General features: G+C 40.5%; 1 protein-coding gene across 3 annotated transcripts in view; it reads right to left on the bottom strand.

Annotated features, from left to right (window-relative positions):
• The window catches only part of LOC140501692 (serpin B11-like), a 37509-nt gene extending 33462 nt beyond the window's left edge, over window positions 1-4047 (bottom strand). The window contains exons 1-2 of one of the 3 annotated variants that reach the window (XM_072605537.1): window positions 3084-4047; window positions 1935-2082 (exon numbers count right to left, since the gene is read on the bottom strand). The gene's annotated coding sequence lies outside the window, so the exon portion shown is untranslated. Of the gene's footprint in view, window positions 1-1576; window positions 1776-1934; window positions 2083-2772; window positions 3064-3083 lie in introns of those variants that run through there. The other 2 variants (XM_072605536.1, XM_072605538.1) reach the window with 2 other exon arrangements.
• Window positions 4048-14554: the final 10507 nt, after the last annotated feature.

Raw genomic sequence — 14554 nt, 5'->3', positions numbered from 1 at the left:
AGGAAGTTTCCTTTCTATGAGGATGATGTGTGTCTGTACTAGAGGTGGGATAGCTTTCCTGGGAGTGAGGGTAGGGTGGGGGTGAAAAGAAAAGGGAAGGGGAATCTGGAAGGTATTGAAGTAAGAAGAGAAATATCAAGGTGTACACTGCTCTGGCTTAGTAAATGAGAACTGTCCAATTCAGAAATTGGGAGTGGGGTCAGGGATGGAGGGAGAAAGAAGGTGGCTCCAAGGGAGGTGTTGGTTCTGAGGTAAGAAAAGTGTTCCTCATATGACTTGAAGGATAAAATGGCATGCAAAGAAAGAAGTTTGCCTTGAAAAGGGAAATAAATCCCCAGGATCAGACAACATTCCTATTCTTGAGGAGAATCCTATCTCAGACACTTTCTGTATGACCCTGGGAAACTTCTCTTAGCCTCAGTTTCCTATTCTGTAAAATAGGAATAATTATCCACCTGACCTCACAAGGATATTGTAGGGACCCAAACGAATAATACATGCACAATGTTTTGCAAACCTTAAAGCACTACAGAGACATTAGTTACTATTATTAAATATGCCAATCACTGTGTGACCTTGGAGAAGTCCTATATGCTTGAAGGGTCTTAAGTTTCCTCATCCATAAAATGAGGGACTAGATCATAATTACTGACTTTTTATTCATCGATTTAAATTCATCTCCTCAGCTGATCCTCCCTACAACACTATAACATGGGTACCACGGAACTATTTTCTTTATTTTACAGCTGAGGAAGCCAAAGCCCCGAGAGGCCAAGTAATTTACCCCATCACACAGGTAGTAAGCGTTCAATGTGGGATTTGAAACCAGGATTCTTGGGGCTCCGAATTCAGTTCTCTTCTCCACAAATCCTGCTGCCTCTCTAGCTGACTACTAAGCTCCCTTACAGTTCACATATTTTTTGACCTTATGCCTCTAAAACAGATTTCTGCAATGGGATATTCATCCCCAGTCAGTTACTGGCCCATTTTCCACATTTCTTTCCTCTCACTACACAATGTGCCCTTCGCTTAGTCTCAACCTCACCCCACCTGCCTTAAAAACTAGAAACTTTGCAAATGGCTCATTTCCTCAGAATAATAAGAGCTTTTGAAATGTGCATTTGCTTGATGCTTCAGATCATGACTCTACATACTGTTCACATCAGAGGCAAATCCTCATAATTTTCTCCTGAAGTAACAAGTACAATTCTCCCTATTTCAAAAGAGTAGGGAGCTGACACACAGGGAAATTAAAGGAATTGCCCTAAGACATAAATCAAATCACTTACAGAACCAGTCTGACAGAGATAATGCCTCTGTTTTTCACCCTATCAGCTATGCTATATCTTTTTATGATCTCATGATACCATACTCATTGGGAAAAGGACCACTACTAACTTCAGAGTAAAAAGGAAAGGTTTTCACCTCTCCAGCCAAATAGTTGTGATTCATATCAGCTTGTCCTTCCCAAAAAAATCATATTTTCTTCGATGTAGAGGAATACAGAGGTCATCTAATCCAACCCCCTTATTTTACTGCTGAGGAAACTGAGGCACAGAGAGAATAATCAACTTACCTGAAGTACCACAAGAGGTAAATATGTTGGAGAAACAGGATCCAAACTTTGATCTTATGACTCCAAAGCCAGGACCCTTTCCGTTCGTTACTCAAGAAGTAAGGGTTCATTTTTATATGGCTTCAACATCACATGAAATCGACAACATTCAAACATATGAACATAATCACCAATGCCTCCCCCACTAATTAAAAAGCCTGCACTCCTATGGCATACAAATGCAACCTTCTCTGCCTTCACTGGTCACCCATTCACAGCAGCTGCTGGCAGCATAATAACAGCTATAACGTTGAAACAATTGGTCTTTGCTGGGTTTTCTTTCCTGTTACCTTTTTACCTTTTCTTCTTTCTTATTTACCTTTTTGCTTTTTCCAGGTGAAGTTTACAGCTTGACCAGTGAAACTGGGGTTGCATCCATCATGAGGAAATGAAAATCCTTTGCCTCTTTGCCCCTCCTCCTTGGAATCTTTCGGTTTGTGTCTTGGTGATTCAGCCTCTTCAGTCACCTGGAGAAGCCGTACAGCTCTTATAAGAAAATCTCTCAGAGAGCCAATTTTGAGTTGCTTTCCATCCTGTAAAAACTCTCACAGGACAGAGACTGATTTTCAGAGATACACCTAATTCTCATTTCCCTTTTCAGTGGCAAATGTGGAACTTTTCTCAGACTCAAGTCTGCCTCTGAAGATTTTAAAGAAAGATCTCCTTTAAAAAAAGATAGCTCTGCTTAGGAAAAAAAAAAAGGTGGTTGCCCCTTCCAGTGCCAATGTGTTGCACTGGGCTCTTCTGAGTGACTCCTGATCAGAGGGGAAAGAAGGACACTTAGCAGGGCACATCCCACCCTCAAGTTTTCATTTTCATCCAAAACTGAGCCACTCGTTTTATGTGGTGCTTGGATAATCTCTGAGCTCATCTCTTTAGAAGAATATGACAGGGAGTTCAAAGAAGGAGCTTAATTTGCGGTTACAGTTTAGAAGCTTGGTGGGGAAAAGCTGCAGACGCCCTCATTCCTGGCAAACCTTGAGCTGATTCAGGTGGGTGGAGGGAGAGAAAAGAGAAAAGAAAGAAAGCAAAGGAAAGCCTTAACTACAGAAGCTAGAAGCAGAGAATGGAGCGACTCTGAACTTCTTGGGACCCAACAGCCCAAGTGTTCAAAGAGAACCAGAGTATTACTGGTAGATTATATTTTTGATACTTACATTTCAAAGAAAGGTCTTGAGGGCTGGCAAGTCATTGGATGGATAATCTCATTAAGAAGTAGGCTTTCCCTATCTCCTAGATTACAGAGTCAGGAAGAAATATTTTCAGGGCCTCCTCTGTGCCAGGCACTGACAAAGACTAACTTCAAATTACAACTGCCACTATCCAGTTGTTTCCCTGAAAAATGAGTGACTGGCATTCACACCCACCCACAGAAGGAAAAAGAGCCAGAAATCTGTCAAGTTTTTCACTGGCCAGACTGGGTAATGTTTCTAATGCTGAATCAACCACACCTGCAGCCTCCACTCACCTAGAAACCTGATATCCATTCATTAAAACAGCTCAGCTGCCTCTTTGATGACTCCCAGTTTCATCTCCCATAAGCCCAAAGGAAGAAAGGATTGGATCTAGAGAGCTTGGTTCAGCATTTGGTTCAGTCATTGTCTGGTTTGGGGATAAAGTTGACAGAAGAAAGCCTTGTATCACTTTAAGGCACCACCCTTTTATATCTCTAAATACAGCCCAGGTGAAGAGAATGAAGGTCTTAAGATTTAAAACCAGAAGAATGCTCAGAGGCCATTTAATTCAGCCTTCTCATTTTACAGATGAAGAGACTAAGAAGTGACTTGTCAAAAATCATCCAGGCAGTAAAGAGCAGAGCCATTCTAAAACTAGTTTTTCTAACTCCAAAACTACTATTTCCTCTTCCCGCATGCCTCCTCCCTTCTTGTACAGACACGCTGTGCCTTGCTGGCAGTCTTCAGACACTGCTTGAAAGTCCTTTGTCCAACCCTACCCCCACCACCAACTCCCCAACAGGTCATAAAAATTCCCAAAGATAGACAATGACTTTCATTCCCAAATGCAAGGGAGACCTTATAACGTGAATGATCCTGGAAAAAGTGAGACAAAAAAATTATAATCAAGTGTCAACAGCTAATACAAAATCTTCTGATAGAACTTTTGAATGAGGAAGACAACAGGAAAGAGTTTTAGAAGCTGTTGTGGTAGAGAAGAAAGACACCAAGAAAAGAAATGTTTATATGTCCTTATCAGTTATCACAGCATTCTTCATACCACAGGTATGCAATAAGAGATTCTTTAAGATGTAGTCAACTCTAGAGTCATGCTTCTAACAACAAGCAGGCTGGTTTCTACACACAGGGCATCACACACACACACACACACACACACACACACACACACACACACACTCCTAGGTAGCACAATGGATAGAGTGCTGGGTCTTCCTGATCTGAGTTTAAATCCAGCTTCAGACACTTACCAGCTGTGTGACCCTGGGTAGATCACTTCAGTTTCCTCAAGTATAGCATTTTACAGTTATATATTGTTTATATATACAAATACATATATTTGTTATGTTATATATATTAAAATAAATTTATAGTTTATATAGAGAAATACACACATACATATACAGTTATAATAACAACACCTACCTCACAGGGTTGTTGAGAGATTCAGATGAGATAATTGCCAAAAGCACTTAGCATTGTGCCTAGCACATAGTAAACACTGGATAAATGCTTATTCCCTTCCCTTTCCCCTTTTTTCATAGTTACCATCCTCTGATGTTCCCTAACAAGGCTTTTTGTAAAATATGGCATCCAAAGCAGAGTGCAAATGAATGCCGGATCATACTACTGACTCCTATTGAACTTGTCTTCTAAGAGAACATTCTTGCAGGCCACAGCTGTTGCACATGAACCCTTGAAACACAAGAGAATATATTTTTGTAAAACTGTCAAATGCTATGGTAATTGAAGCTAGTGCCATTATCGGTGTCCATGGAATGGGGACTACCCCATCCCCAGAGCTTCTCCAATGTTATTCCTTCGTATGGAGGAGGCTAATTCCTGGGAAGTCATGATGAAGTGAATGGAGGTAACTTGGAGAGAGTGATCTTTGAAACATATGTAAATATTCTGTCATTGTAATTCTGATCAGCTAACCACGTGGTTAGGAGAATACTCCTTTGATTGGAGGCATGGCCAAAACTAAGGGTGCCTTCAAAATGCCTTACCTGAACTCCACCATTCTTTATGAAACTCCTCAGTCTTGGCCTTCACTATTGGTGCCTGTTGAGACACAATGATGTATGAGGAGAGGACTTGGACCTTCTCTCCACAGGCTAACATATTACCCTATGAAAACAGGCCTTGGTCCCGTTGTCTCATTATTTATTCTTTTATTTTAGGTAAAGGGGTTAGACACTTCAGCCTTGTGACTTTTAAAAAGGTGAGGAGAATGACCCTCCAGAGGACTCCCAGCATCCCAGAGTCCCACAGGGACTTTGGAGGTCAGTTCAGCAATGATGCCTCAGGAGCAAGAGGTAACCTTTGTGAGTAACCTTTAAGACCCATCCCAATTGAGACTTGGACTCTGCTAGCCTTCATACAACACCTAGATGTGAATTAGGGAGACCAATGTTACATAGTAATTGTGCTAAAAGTGTAATTCCTCTCCTCAGAGACCACCGTGGTGTAAGACAGAGCATCATGCTGAGTTGTTGGGGATACATGTCTATTTGTTTTTCTGAAGTAAATATCCTTTTTAAAAAACTAATTCATGTTAGATGGTTAGATAGCCTTGGAGCACTAATCAGTCACTGGCCCCTAACAGTAGGAGGGTCTTGAACTGATAGCAGTAAAGAAACCCACCAACTCCTGACTCTGGAAAAATAGGACAGAACATAGTCACTACATGCAGATGAATTAAATGAACGTAGTTTGATGCCCAGACAAACTCATGTCAAAGTAAGTGATCATTTTGCTTGAATTTTTAGCATATTTGAAAATGATTAAACAGCTTAAATGAGAATGAAAGTTAATGTAACACCTTCTCTTAACTCACTCCCCCACCCCACACTGAAACCAGCACACTGGGAGACTAGAGATCTTCAGAGGGGTGGTTACTACTATTTTCCTGGTTCTAGGAGTAACCAGTTAGGTGATTATCCTCCTTATCAATCTTAGAAGCCCCCAGTGATATGCTTCCCCTTAACAATCAGCCAGTAGACTCACTTAGTTCTTTAACAGAGACATTTACTCATGGCATAGCAATAACAGTAGTTACAAAGTATTTTCCAAAAAAAAAAACACAAAGGGCACTCTCCCTCATGTGCTCACAGAATCAGTGAAAAGGCAAAGCATAAGCGTAGACTTAAATATAAGTAAATATAAAATAATAAATGCCCATGGCCAGAGCAACTCAGATCACCAGAAATTCAACAATATTTCTTTCTACAGAGGTATCCTCTCAAAAATTCATTAAGGGACATGGTGTGGTGATGGATGCATCACTCCTCTGCCTATCTGACCTGGTTCCTTGAAAGGTATAACTATATGTCCCAGGATGGATAGCTCAGACCCTGATAGGAAGCAGTGTCTTAGCCAGATGGGTCAACCCCCTGCTGGGATGGATGAATTCAGTCACAAGGTGATTGGACTGCTACAAATCTAGCCTTTGGAGATGTCTTCATTACTGAGAAATCAACGCCAGAATGAGAGGGGCAAGCCACTCTGCCCCTGAACATATGCCATTGTGGGCCTTGCCATTGAACTCGTCTCAGGCCACTGCATCTCTATTGTCCAAGTTGATCTGCTACATTCTTTGGATTTGTTCTTCTATGAGCAGATGTAGTCCTTCACTGACCTCCATCACTGGCTCAGCTGTGGGATATTATATTCATCTCAACTGTAGTGTTACAGTATTTTCAGCTGGGGTTTTCTGCCTTCTTTCAGCTACGTCAATGACCCTTAGGCTAGTATCAACAGAAATCTTTTTTTTTACTCCCTCAGAGCCTCACTTTTGAGCTTTATCACCTCTAGGCAGGAGATAGAAGAGATATAGTCTCTCCTGTTGAATAACCCTTCCTGATTCAAAGCCAGTTCCCATAGTAAGATACTCCACCTTGGCTTATGGTAATTGGTCTCAATCCAGTCAGTTACACTTTCCAGAGTTCTTTTGGAGTCTTATGCAGATGATGGGTACAGTGAAAGGTCAGAAGACAGCCTGTGCTCTAGAGGCCACTTCATCTTCTTTACTGGTCTCTTCATCGAGAATCTGAGCTGTTCAAGCCTCAGAGACTTCCTAAGATAAAGAAAGCTGCTTTTGAATCTGAAGGGCTTCCCATTTACATTTCATACATCTCTCTCTTTTTGTCCTCCTTTCCAGGGCACCTGATTCCATAAATAAATATTAACATCTGGTTAGCATGGTTCTTATGATCATTGTACCTTAACCACAGAATCTCAGAATTGGAAGGAAGCTCAGAACCCATTTTTCCCCCATGAGTTCAATCAGTACTAGAAGAACCTTGGCAGTAATACCTCTCATGAAGGGGATCTCAACTCTAAAGGGAGTCCATTCTACTTTGCAACAGCACTAACAGTTAGGAAGTTTTACTTATATTGAGTGTGATACATGGTATGCTCTTAATAAATGCTTGTTGGTTAGTTGATTGATTTTTTTGTGCCATCTTCCCATTGATCATATTCACTGAATTATAGTTTCTCAACTCTATTAATTTATAAGTCCATAACGCATCTGGTAGAAGGAGTACAGGATCAAGAGTCAGAGCACCTAAGCCCTAACGTTGGCTCTGACAATGGTGCTCTTTGCAGGGCTTCTAAAATTTTCCCACTTTTGACTCCTTTTGGAGTTTTACAAGTTTGGGGTGTTCGTTGGACTTGGTGTGGCACAGCCTGAGGGCATGTGCAGTTCAGAATGAAGGCTGCAGTGAAATGATGGGATGCAAACGGGCAAGTGCTGATAGAAACACCTCAGATTCATGATACATTTGATTTTAATTAACTTTTGGTCATTACACAATCAGAAGCCCTTCACTATTGCCAATTTTTTGCTAACCCATATGAGGTCTTGACCCACAGTTTAAGAAAAGCTGCTATGTAACCCTGAACAAATCACTTTACTCCATGGACCTCAGTTTCCTCTTAAATAAAATGAGTTAGTTGGAATCGATCCATAAGGTCTCTTCCAGTCTAATACTCTATTGAAAAGAAGAGTGATTGGTCCAAATACCTTCTCCAGACCTTCAAAGGGGGTAATTACCACTCCCACTATTTAGAAATGTTACTCTCCTGGATGCAAGCAACCACACCTCTTGCCAATGATGCTTTCACCTTCAAGTTTACAATCTAGTTGACTGGTCTTGTCTGCACATATGATAGAGCCATTATCAGCTCTAATTTTTCTGAGGGAAAATTCTACTGAAGGAAAAAATAAATGAAAAATAAAAATTGTCCTGATTGTTCACGTACCTACAGACTGTTTCCACTGATAATACTAAACTGATTTTGAAGTTCCTAAAATAACAGGATATATGGACCCTGGATAAACCCATAGTAAAGAAAACTAGATGAGAAAGGGAACATATATTTCACTGGCAGATATGTTTAATGTTATTTGTTTTATCTATCTATCCCATAGTCCTAACTTTCTTGATAACCTATTTGCTTAGAGACTACCAAACTCTTAAGGAGTAAACCTTCAAGGTTATCCAGTCTAGTCCAACCGTCTTATTTTACACATAAGGAAAATGATGCTTAGAGCTGAGTGACCTTTCCAAGGTAACACAGCTAAGTAGTGACAGAAACTCAAACCCAAGTCTCCTGATTCTCAGTCCAATTCTCTTTCCACCACGCAACACTTTTGCAGAGTCATGCCCAAGCACTTATCCAATTCACCTAGGTATGCATGGCCAAGGGCACCATGAATAGAGCGCTGGGTCTGGAGTCAGGAACACCTGAGTTCAAATCTAGCTTCAGACACTTTCTAGCCATATGACCCTGGACAAGTTATTAAACTCTGCCTCAGTTTCCTCAACTATAAAGTAGTTGAAATATAAATTATAAATACAAAATAACAATAACATCTACCTTGAAGGGCTGTTAGGACCAACTGAGGTCATATTAGTAAAGTGCTTAACAAAGTGTCCGGCACATAGTAGGTACTTAACATACACTTGTTCCCTTCCATCCTTCATACCTAGTTCTCCAAGACAGATGTTCCAAAACCACTACTGATGACACATTCAGGTTCTAGATCTCCATTTATGTAAGAAATTTCCAAATAAATAGTCATAGCTGTGATTCATGTGGCACTTTCCTTCCATTCTCCTGCAACACATTTAGGTGTGCAGACACTTGGTTTCAATGCAAAAGTCAAGAACATCTTCCAAGAGTCTCCACTGGGATAGAACATCAACAATACAGCCTGAGCCCCTGAAATCATCTGATGCTGCCGTTCCGAGATGTCACATTGACAAAGCCTTCGAGACTTCAGGGTGTCCCAAGGAGTAGACTATTGCTTTCCAACATTGCTGTTTCCCTGTGAAGGAGCTTGGTCTAGTAGCTAGAGGGCCTATTTTGGAAATGAGAAAATCGCAGTTCAAGTTCCGTTTCTGATAAGAGGCAAGCCTTAGTACTTACAAGTAAGTTTTTTAAACTCTAAACTACAGATGCACCAATTTGCCTCTGTGAAGGGAGTTTCCACTCTGTGAGTTCCCTATGTTATAGATCCAGCACTAATACCATACTTGCTCAAAGTGAGTGAATGGGAAATTCTGCCAGTGAAGTGTGATTTTTGCATTTGTATTTCCTTTCCTGACTACTCCAGTTCATAACCATTAAGTTCCTCAGAACTTCTCTGGCGTTCAGGGTCTATGTCACCCATTAGGCACCTACCATAACATACCTCCTCGAAACAGATGTCTTTTATATGTAAATGTAACAGTTTCTCAAGCTCTGAACTTACATAGTCCAGATTCAGTCTTGGAAGGGATACCCCATAAATAATCTCTTTGGTTCATTTTGTCCCTACCCAGAATTTCCACTAGAAAATTTAGTATGTACTGTTGCCCATATCTAAGTCCCCACAGATGTGGGGGGAAAGCTTGCTAGCTCCCATTCAAGCATTCGTGGTAGAAATGTATACCAGATACAACTTTTATTTCATCCCATAGAAAGACTACAAAACAATATAAAGGACATGGGGATCCATAGTAATCAAGAAAATGTCCTTTCCTCTGATGAGTCCCCAATCTATCCCAGGAATCTGTAAAGGGTTCATGCTTTATAGTACCAGCCTAAGTCTTTATACTCCCTTCAAAAAGGTAAAAAACTTGAGTTTACTAGCCAGGCACCTCCACATTCTCACCTTCTATTTCAGTGACCTATATAGGCTGAAAGTCTTATAATACCATCCTAAGTGTTTGGTCTCAAGGCTGTTAGAGAGGCAACTTATACCATCTGAAGAACTTCAAGGAGTAATTTAGGGCAATGTCAAGATTTTTCCTTTCCTTGCTTAGCTGCTTACTGCTCTTCCAAATCCAGGATCATGTGCTCAGTCCTTGGCTACTAACTCTTAACAGACCTCCAGCTATTTGGCTCCTCTCTCCGCTGCTGCCATCACTGAACTTAGGTGATTCTACCACTGCCACTCCATAACAAAGCTCATCAACTTGGGACCCAGAGATTCTTCTACCACTGATCTCTGTTCCTGCCATCTCTTGAGATGAGAGATTCAGTCACTTCCTCTCCACAGCTACCATCACTAGAGTAGGAGAGAAATGGGTACTTGGTCCCTAGGAGTCTGTGCCAATCTTTTGTTCCATCCTTCTCTCTGTGTGTGTATTCACTGTATATTTCAAAGACTGTGTATTTCCCTTCATCCTGTTTTTCTACTATTTATCCTTCTCTCTCTCTGTCTCTCTCTGTCTCTCTGTCTCTGTCCCTGTGTCTCTCTCTGTCTCTCTCTCTATCTCTCCTTTCACCCTGCACCATATCCCTCCTTGCCAGTATTTTGCTTCTGAGTACTACCTCCCCCAATCCACCCTCCCTTCTATCAGTCTCCTCCTTCTCTTATCTTTCTTCCCTCCTAATTCCCCATAGGATAATGTAGCTTTCTATAACCAAATGAATATGTATGGTATTCCCTCTTTGAGCATCCCTTCTGATGAGAGTAAGGTTCAAGCAATGCCCCCTCCATCTTTCCCTCCACTGTAATGCTTCTTCATGTGAGATAATTTACTCCATTCTACCTCTCCCTTTCCTTTTCTCCTAGTGCAATTCTCTTTCTCACCCCTTAATTTTGTTTTATTTTTGTTTTGGATATCATCCCATCAAAATCAACTTATACCCACACCCTCTATCTATGTATACACCTTCTAACTGCCCTAATAGTGATAAAGTTCTTAAGAGTTACAAGTATCATCTTCCTGTGTGGGGTTGTAAACAGTTCAACCTTATTGAATCCCTTGTTTTCTATTTCTTGTTTTGCTTCTCTTGGATGTTGTATTTGAAAATCAAATTTTCCATTCAGCTCTGTCTTTTCATTAGGAATACATGAAAGTCCTCTATTTCATTGAAGATCCATTTCTCCCCTCAAGGATTATACTCAGTTTTGCTGGGTAGTCAACTCTTGGTTGTAATCCTAGCTCTATGCCTTCCAGAATATCTTATCTCAAGTCCTCCAGTTCTTTAATGTAGAAGCTGCTAAATCCTGTGTAATGCTTACTATGGCTCCACATTATTTGAATTGTTTCTTTCTGGCTGCTTGACCTTAGAACTCTGGAATTCAGCTATAATATTCCTGGGAACTTTTATTTTAGGATCTTTTTCAGGAGATGATCAGTGGATTATTTCAATTTTTATTTTATCCTTTGGTTCTAGAATATCAAGGCAGTTTTCCTTGATAATTTCTTGAAATATGACATTCAGGCTCTTTTTTTATCATGGTTTTCAGATAGTCCAATAAATCTTAAATTATCTCTCCTGTATCTATTTTTCAGGTCAGCTGTTTTTTCCAATGAGGTAATTCACATTTCTTTTAATTCATTTTGATTGTGTTTCATTGTTTCTTGATGTCTCATGGAGTCATTAGATTCCACTTGCCCAATTCTAGTTTTTAAGGAATTATTTTCTTCAGTGAGCTTGTGCACCTTCTTTCCCATCTGCCCAACTGTACTTTTTAAAAGCAGTTTTTTTCAGTGAATCTTGTATATATGTTTTTTTCTTCATTTGGGGGGCTTCCTTTACCATACTATGGACTCTTTTTTTCCTGATTCTCTTGCATTACTCTCATTTTCTTTCCCAGTTCTTTCTTCTAGCTCTCTTATTTGACATTTAAAATCTTTTTTGAGCTCTTCTTGGAGTTCTTTTGGGGCTTGAGACCAATTCACTTTTTCCTTTGAGTCTTTGCATGTATGTGTTCTGACATTTTTGTCATCTTCTGAGTTAATTTTCTCTGTCACCATAGTAACTTTCTGTGGTCAGATTCTTCTTTTGTTTTTTTTTTTCTTTTTTCTTTTTGCTCATTTTCCAGCCTATTTTGTGACTTTTAAAGTTGGGCTCTGCTCCCAAGGAGGAAAGGGCACTATCTTAAGCTTCTTGCTCTAGGAGCATGCAGCCTCATTGCTATTCTGCTACATGGAGTCTTATAGCTGGCCTGCTGCACAGTGTGCTCTCACAGCTGACAGCCACTCTGAGAACACAGGGCCTAGCCACTAACCTGCTGATCTAAAGGCATGGGGCCTAGCCATTGGCCTACTGGCCAGGATCATAGGCCCTTGCTGCTAAACTCTATCAGAGCTCAGGGCCTCTCTGCAGACTTGGTGGAGTGTGGCCTACTGCTGGCTTGCCCAGATGCCCTGCACTGGACCACACTCTCCTTTTACCTGAGTGAGACAGATGTTTTCTGCCAACCTTCTAAGTTATCTTGGGCTAGAAAATTATTTTTCCCATCCTTTTGTTGGTTCTGCCACTCCAGACTTCCTTTTGAGGCATTACTTTATAGTTGTTTGGAAGTAAAATTGGGAGAGTTCAGGCAAGTTCCTGCCTTACTCCACCATCTTGGCTCTGCCCTCCCCCATCTTTCAAAGGATGGTAGGACTTTCTGCTCAGTACAAAGAGGGGTTCCAGTACATAATAGCCTGAGCCAATTAAATGATCTTCAAAGCTGAGACTTAATGAGATATGAATGGCTAACAATTTGCCTTTCTAAGTTCATTAAACGTTACTCTTTTTTCAGAAACTCTCTTTCCAGTCAAACTGATCTACTTCTTGTTCCCTAAATTTGGCATCACATCCCCCCCTTGGTGCCTTTGCCCAAGATATTCCACATCCTTGAAATGTGTTCCCTTCTACTCCCTTACCTTTTAGCATCTCAAGTTTCATCCAGCTCATGGACCATTTGGATGGCATGGGAATATGTATACATTCCGCAAACCTCTTTTGATCCCTGCCCCTATTCCTGGTTTTTAGTATTCTCACTCTCATCCTCAAATTATGTATCATAAATACTTATATGTTTATCTGTTCCATCTGCACAGTAGAAAATAAGCTTTCAGTCTCAAACTGAACCTAAAGTCTAGGAGACCTATGTTCAAATCTCTCTTCATGTACTTACTAGATTGTGACCTTGGACAGATCTCTGAATCTCTCTGTTGCCTCAGTTTCCTCATGAGTAAAATGAAATGGTTAAAATCAAATTATCTCTACCATTCTTGACAGCTCTTTAAGATCTATGATTATATGATTATTCATCATTTTGTCCTTGTAACCCCAATGGCTGGCATATCATAGGCACTTAATAAGTATTTGCTGGGTTGAATTGGATTTAGTTTTTAAAGTGTCCTGTGTTACCACTGAGATGAATTGCTGGCAATTAAGAAAGCACCTGTCCCTAGCTGTCACTAGGGCATTATTAAACGCCTCAGAAAACTCAGCACATTCCAATTCACCAAGTCATTTATAAAGTTTTATACATATAGTCATTTTAGAATTCTTACGTACAAAGGAAGCTACAAAGATACCCATTAGTCCTACAATGAATTATCTTCAGGATATTTACCAGTACCAGGGCTTTGATAAAGTAGCTTGAAGCTCATTAGCATGTTGGTTTGAGATAAACATCAGGCTGCTTAGGGAATTATCAGCAGAAAGCCTAATCATGCACGTCAAAGGCTTCCTATGAGACAGAAGAACTTGCTTAGCTCCAAGGAGTCATCATCATCCTTCCTCATCCCTAAAATAACCTAAGCCTGGAGGATCACTAGTCCTTTACCTCTCTCTAAAATTAGAATAATATTCCTGGCACTCCCCACTGCACAAGGCTGCAGTGAAGAAGTCACTATAAAATGTGAATTATCTATATTTGAATGTTTAACTCAGGGAGTCACAAGAAATTCACTAATTCAAATGTATCTGAAGAAAGAGGATAGTCCTTTGTTAATGTAACAAGGGTCAGGCCAATGAGTTCCATTCCCAGATCAGACATCTGCCAGCCCATGTGGAAGAATATAGAGAGCCTGCTTCAAGAAAAGAAACATGAAATGAAAGGGACATATTCCCAAATTTGGAACATAGGTAGATATTCTATAACTGGTTTCAGCTCTCTTATCACATGGGAAAGAGTCAGAATGTTGATTGGCTGCTAAGCCAGAAGTGGGGTGCATTCAGAAGGCAGTAACTGGCAAAAAGCAAGTAAATCTTTTCCTCTTTTCTGTCTGGCTATTGTTTGGATGGGAAAGACATATTGTAAGCCTCCATATAGGTCTTGGGTCTCAAGCCCTCCCCAACTGGGGTTGGCCTGTAGCCTATGTATATGGGCCTCTGTTCTTACTTGCTTTAGGTGAAGAAATATTGGAGATGGCTACAACATTGCAGCTTCAAAAGCTCAATTAATGAGTGTTCTGTGTCCAGGGAGCTGAAGTCTATGCCAGGATTGCTAAAGTCAAAT

The sequence above is a fragment of the Notamacropus eugenii genome, chromosome 4 (genome assembly GCF_028372415.1).
Source record: "Notamacropus eugenii isolate mMacEug1 chromosome 4, mMacEug1.pri_v2, whole genome shotgun sequence".
Taxonomy (NCBI): Eukaryota; Metazoa; Chordata; class Mammalia; order Diprotodontia; family Macropodidae; genus Notamacropus; species Notamacropus eugenii.
Note: the sequence above shows the minus strand (reverse complement) of the source record. Positions and strands in the feature narration are given on the sequence as shown.